The sequence below is a fragment of the Rhagoletis pomonella genome, unplaced genomic scaffold (genome assembly GCF_013731165.1).
Source record: "Rhagoletis pomonella isolate Grant_MI unplaced genomic scaffold, Rhpom_1.0 Rhpom_scaffold_00013, whole genome shotgun sequence".
NCBI lineage: Eukaryota > Metazoa > Arthropoda > Insecta > Diptera > Tephritidae > Rhagoletis > Rhagoletis pomonella.
The window spans coordinates 4414572-4421175 of NW_023458567.1; the positions used below are offsets into that span (position 1 = coordinate 4414572).

Here is a 6604-nt window from a genome sequence, read left to right on the forward strand (position 1 = left end):
TTGAGTGTTGGATAATTCTTGCTGGATTTTCGACGAACAAACCTATTTATACAGAAGAAATAAGGCAAATCAAAAATAACCGAAAACATGAAGGAATACAAGCCAAGAAGCAAACCAAACAAAGCAACTAAAAAAAAGAAAACAAGCAAATAAATTGGTAATTGTACATTATGAAGTGTAGAAAACAATAGCCGACTTGTATATTTGCTTGTCCATGCTCACTATTTACATTTGCAAGATGAGTACGCTACATAACAATTCGTTTTCGTTGTCGAATTTACTTACTGGACTAATCCTACATTCATACATACATACATAGAATGAATTAGTAACACATTTATAATAAAATATCGTATTTTGGAATTGTTATTCAGCGCATCATCGGCGGTGAAGGCATTCGCACTAAGCTTATTGAACTGCCATTCAACCAAGCGATCAAGCAATCAAACGATTCCACCAAATTTAGCGACATAACAAAATTGAGAAAAGAAAAAACACTCCGGTTTTTTAGGTTTCCATTAAAAACAATGTTAAGAAACAGTATAAAGCTAATTTTTTATGGCCGCAAACAGGTTTGCAAAGCGCTTTCAGCCCCACTGGCTGACGGGCGTTAATTTTTTATGACCGAAATTCTAATTTTGTTACACACTAGTGGGTAGTTAGCAGTTAGTATTTAGCGTCGAGGCAAAAAATGAAAACAAATCGGTCAAAATTCGTTAAATTTTCAATATTCCAGATGCGCAATTTTAAAGAATAAATCACAAATAACTAATAAACATAAACGCACAGATATGTTATGTACGTACATACATACAGTCATGTGAAAATTAATAGGGAACGACATTTTGACCAGTTTCGGCTTACTGGCGGCTGTTTACTGTTTATTATTTTGTTATAGAAGGTTTAAGTACAAGCAAAATGTATTCAACAAAGTGTGATTGAATTTGACATTGCTCTCAGAAGAATCATCCTATAAAGTCAAATTGAAAAAATTTTGTATGAATTTTGAATCGATTGTTTATATTTTTTGGCATAATAGTACCTTAAAAGAGTGCCCACCTGAGTTGTCAATCACACCTTGTTTATTACACCTTGAGTACAAGTTTCAAGCAGCTAAAAATTTATTTTTGAATTTTTTTTTTTGCTGACAGTGTCAAGCATTTTCTCCCATACAAAGTGTGTTCTCCAAATTTTTTTTTTTTGTATGGAAGAAAATAATGACACTATCTGCAAAAAAAATTATCAAAAATCAATGCGAATTTTTAGCTACTTGAAACTGGCACTTTCTTAAGCTAGAATTGAATGGGCTATAAAACTGCATGCTTAGAAAATATTAATAAAAATTTTGTTAAATTTTCTAATTTTTCTAAAAAGTTTGAAATTTGAACTTATGTGGTTTTTGTTAGACAATGAGCTATATTTAAAAATATAGCAATAAACATTAAAAAAACAATGGAAAAATAGCCAAAACTGGTCAAAATGTTGTGTGCCTATTAATTTTCACATTACTGTATGTATGTATGTATGTATGTATGTAGGAAAACCATTATCCTACACTTAATTTAGTTAAATTCAGTTAAAAGGGTGTGTGTAGCGCTTTGTTGAAACCCCTGCGAAAGCCCAACGCGTACATAGCTCAACCAACTACCTCAGAAAAAGTAATTATTTCTGCTTATGTAGCAACTAGCTTTAAATTGATGTACAATCACCTAGCAACCTTCTTGCGATAAAATAAATGCTTACACTTTTAATACTTTTGCAAAAACATAATTCAATATTTGTTGAAAAATCATCTAACTTTGGGCAATACACTATTTCAGCATTTAATATTAAGTTATTTTAAATTGGTTGAAAAGACCTCTGCAAAAGAAACATACTGACTTTGAAGTGATTTAAGCCGAATGCATTTTAAAGTATTTAAATCAAATGCAGAGCCGGATAATTGACTGCTTCCTAGGACATCGCCATGTTAAAGTCAACAGTTGTGGTGGGTAAAAAACTGGTTGAACATCAATATTTTAACTAGTTTCTTTCCGTACTGGGTACTTACTACATACCAACCATTGTATGTATGCACGTGTGAATATGTGTGTACGTTGTGTACTACAACATACCGCATATCGTCAGCGCTATAAAAATTTTGCTTTATACATGTTAGAAATAGAAATAGTCTGTAAATATTTATGTAGAACTATTTTATGCGCATGAGTTTCTCTAAGATTTTAGGTATAAGTGTACATAAATAGTAGGTATGTATGTGCATATGTATGTATGTACATGTGTATCTACTTCGATATTTTTATTAGGTTTTTTTTTGCCAAATCATTCATGAGCTTGTAAATAAAATAATTTTCTTAATAATAGTCCGTGAACCCTGTGGAGAGTATGCCCACATACATACATACTCTTGTGGTCAGCTAATTAAGTTAAGTGACAGTTTGACCAGCTTGGGCTATTTTTATTTTGTTTGTTTAATGTTTATATTTATTTTTTATAAAAGCACATTACATAACCAGCACCACATAAATCCACATTTCAACGTAGTACAAAAATTCAACCAACTTTAACAATCCACCCAATAGGTTTAAACTAAATTAAAGTATTTTTAGAAAAATTTTAGCTGTAAGTTTTATAGCCCATTAAATTTTAGTAAATTTTAATGGCTATAAAACTGCATCCCTAAAAATTTTCTATTTCTGTTATTTTATGGCCTTATAAAAATTATATTCAACATTAAAAACGGCCTCAAGCTCAATAAAAATTGTTGAATAAAAATTTTCTAAATAAAAAGATTAAAATTTTTGGGTGAGTTGTTAATAGTAGGAGAGCCCAAGACGGGATTCGGGGAATTACTTGAGCGCGTCAGATTAACATATGGAGATACCCGGCATTCTTTTGTGTACCTCTGCCAAATATAAGCCATCTGTATAGACCCGCGCGCACGATGCAGCTGATTAGAATATTACAAAAAAAAAAAATACAGGTGGATTTACTCGAGCGCGTCAGATTAAGAAATGGTGGATTAATTACATGCTGAAAAGTGTGCATTTTAGTAATCTGACGATTTGAGCGTGACGCAAGGGATTGATACGGCAAGAAAACGTTAAAAAACGGTAAATTTTTTTTATTATGAAGCAAACAGCTCAAGGATAACGGGAAGTATATGATCTGATGATTTTCACAAATTCTAAAAATTCTAAATTAAAAGTTAAATTTTTGGACGAAGTTTGAAATGTAGATTTATGAGGTGCCGGTTATGTAATGTGCTAGATTTCTCTAAAAAAATTATAAACATTAAATAGACAAAAGAAAAATAGCCACTTAAAGTATCACTTAACTTAATCAGCTGACCACAAGGTTATGTATGTATGTATGTATGTACATTTGGGTGGTCCTTAAATTTAGGAAGGAAATTTTTATATCAGATTTCCTAAGCCTAAACCCCTATGTCGATGCTACTATAGTCGAAGATATCACATATAAATTTTGGTCCCGATTGGAGTCGGTTAAGGCGTGGCGCAGGCGTTGGTCAAAATTCAGATTACCCTATGAAGTCGTCTTAACCGGCTCCAATCGGGACCAGAATTTGTGATATCTTCGACTACGTAGTATCGATTTTGGGTATGAGTTGGCAAAAAAATCTAATTTGAATTCTTTGAGTTGCTATAGAGGAATCTGAACTTTGGCTCCTGTACGACACGCCTTAACCGTCTCCAATCGGAGCCAAAATTTGTATGTGTGACTGTGGTATTACCAATTGAAGGGGTGAGACTGAAAAAATCGCTCATTTGATTTTTTAAGTACCACCCTAATGTGCATACATATGTACATAAGTACACTGTTATTACGTAGTCTGTATGCATGTAGATTAGTGTGCTGATGCTAAACAATCATAAATGAAATCCAAGCACATAGTAGACTGTTTCAAAAAAAAAATAAAAAATTTTTCGGATCCCCGAGATAAGCCGCGAGATTCCGTATATTTGAGAAAATAGAAGGCGCTTTGAACTGTAAAGATAGCATAGTGGACATTTCAGATCTGGTCGAGTACAACTCAAAACCATGTTTCAAATTTCTCCTATACGCTCAAAATCTTGACTTATGGTTAAAAAACCGAGTTTACGTACCATTGCTCTCTTAAAAGTCTGTAACTTACTTACGGTTTACGAAAGAAAAACTTAGACCTTTTGAATAGTGTATATGTTAATTTACAAAACTTAAGATATCTGTATGTATTTATTCAACAATCGCAATATTTTTCGCTATTTTTCAACTTTGGTGAAGTTTTCATTCAGTATTTGATAAAGCAACCATACTAGTCCTGGACTGAAAGTCGCCGATTAAAGTAATTAATGGTATGTTCACGTTGAGCCATAAACTCGAGTTTATGGGCCATTTCGGAGCTTAACACTAAACTCTGCTCTTAAACCCGGAGTTTACCATACAACAAATTTTTGCTAAACTCGCCTTAAACATCATTTGGTATACATAAGTTTTTCCTTTTTTTATATTTTTAAGCCAGAAATACTTAAAAATAAAAAATATATATGTATGTAAGTATATTTTTTTAATTGCGTTTATTTAAAATTTGTTTTTTTTTCGCATTAGTTGATCAAAATAACAAGCACAAGCATACTCCGCTATATCAGTAGCCGCATATTTTTTTGTTTTTAATTATGTTTTATGTTTGGGTTGATTAAACAATAGATGTAGAAAAGATTGCATTGAGAAGTCAATGTTTTTAAAAAGGCCATTCTACTTTTGTACATATGTACATATGTATATGTAGGTACGTGTATGTATGTACATTAGGGTGGTCCAAGAAGAGCAAAATCGGAATTTGTATGCTCTCATCCACTATGTCGAAAAAAATAGACCCCTATTTTTTATTTAGGAACCAAAAAATATTTAGGGGTCGCTCAAAGCGCTCAAAGTGTTCCATGTTTTTTATGTGGAAAAAAAAAAACTTTTCGTAGAAATCGTCTGGTATTCCTGAAATTCAATATATTTCGATGGGAAAACCCTGGTTCACTTCGGGAGACTACCAATAATAATATCCAATTGTTTATTTAACCATTTTTAATACTGCTTATTTTATATTGGTGCCCCCTTTGCATTTTTGGGTTTTTTTGGGGTTTTTGGCGGACCTATATATTATAGTTAGTATGGCAAAATAGTTAAATGAACAATCGGGTATTATTATAGGGAATCTCTTGCAGAGGGGCAGAGTTTTCCGATCGAAAAATATTGATTGTTAAGAATTACATACGATTTCTAGGAAAAGTTTTTTTTCCCACATAAAATACATGGAAAACTTTGAACGTTTTGAGCGGCCTCTAAATATTTTTTACTTTCCAAATTAAAAAATAGGGGAATACTTCTTTTCTCATGCATGTTTGAACCACCATTCACATTTATTTTTGTGCAAAATTTTTTAAATTAATTTGTGAAAGTATAGTCCATTCTATAACATAAACCATATATATCAAAGTTTCACACTTTATATAAAGTTCACAAAAATTCGAACCATTTTCATCAAAATTTAAAAATTTTTATCCAGAATTTCTAGTAATGCCTGATCAAAACCTATTTTTATATGGAAGAAAATGCGCAACACCCTCCACAAAAAAGATTCTAAAAAGTCAACGGTAATTTCTAGCTACTTGAAACTTGCATATGCACTATTAAAATTGAACGGGCTACAAAACTGCATACCCTAAAGTTTTCTAGAAATTCTATATAAAATAATTTTGTATTTGTTAATGTTATTGTGGCTTATCACTATTTTTTTTCAATATTTTTATTGAGTTTTGTACCACGATTGTTTATTAGGAAAAAATTTTGTGTTTATGTTATAGAATGAACTATATATTTATGAATAATTAAAGAAAAAAATTTTGCATGAAAATAATTGTGAATTTTATAATACACCAACGTGTACACTTACATTTGACACCAACTGTATATTCAAAAATAACAAAGTTATTGAAAAAAAAATTTAAACGAACCCAAAAAATACCTAGTTAAAAAATTGGAGGGTAATGTCACTTATTACCTCTGGTGCGTAATTGATCTGTTATCCGTATCTGATCGCTTCTGGCAATCGTTCCTCTTCATCTGGCAAATGTAGATAGTTTTGTCCGGTGCAAGTAAGAGACCATCCAAGTGTCAAGGGTACATTAGTACATATACCGTTTTGCAGTATCGCCACATTACGATAACGCAGCTGTTATCGCCTATATCATGTTGTTTTGGGTCTACTTTCAAATTTCCCCTATTTTTGGCATCTAGAATAAAAGTGAAGTGAAGTAATTAAAAATTTACCTATAGGGGGTAATGTGGTATTGTAATACCTTAACCGACCACAGCCGACCGATTTTCAAATTTCCAAACAAACTCATACAAAATCTGCAAAACATAAATTTTCTTTTATCCGAGACTTGATAAACGAAATACAAAACTTACTTTTGCAATATTAACAGTTTTTTCTTTCAAATAATTTTTTTTTTTGATATTTCTTGCGGTTAAAAAAACTTTATACTTTTGGATCCCTTGTTTTGTGCGACTTCATATCTGTATTATAACCGCGTTGTTTTTTTTTTTT

At 31.6% G+C, this 6604-nt stretch overlaps 1 protein-coding gene across 1 annotated transcript in view; it reads left to right on the forward strand.

Moving 5' to 3' along the window:
* Positions 1-6604, forward strand: part of LOC118748300 (beta-chimaerin-like) — a 22636-nt gene that overhangs the window by 502 nt on the left and 15530 nt on the right. The gene's annotated exons all lie outside the window — the stretch shown is intronic.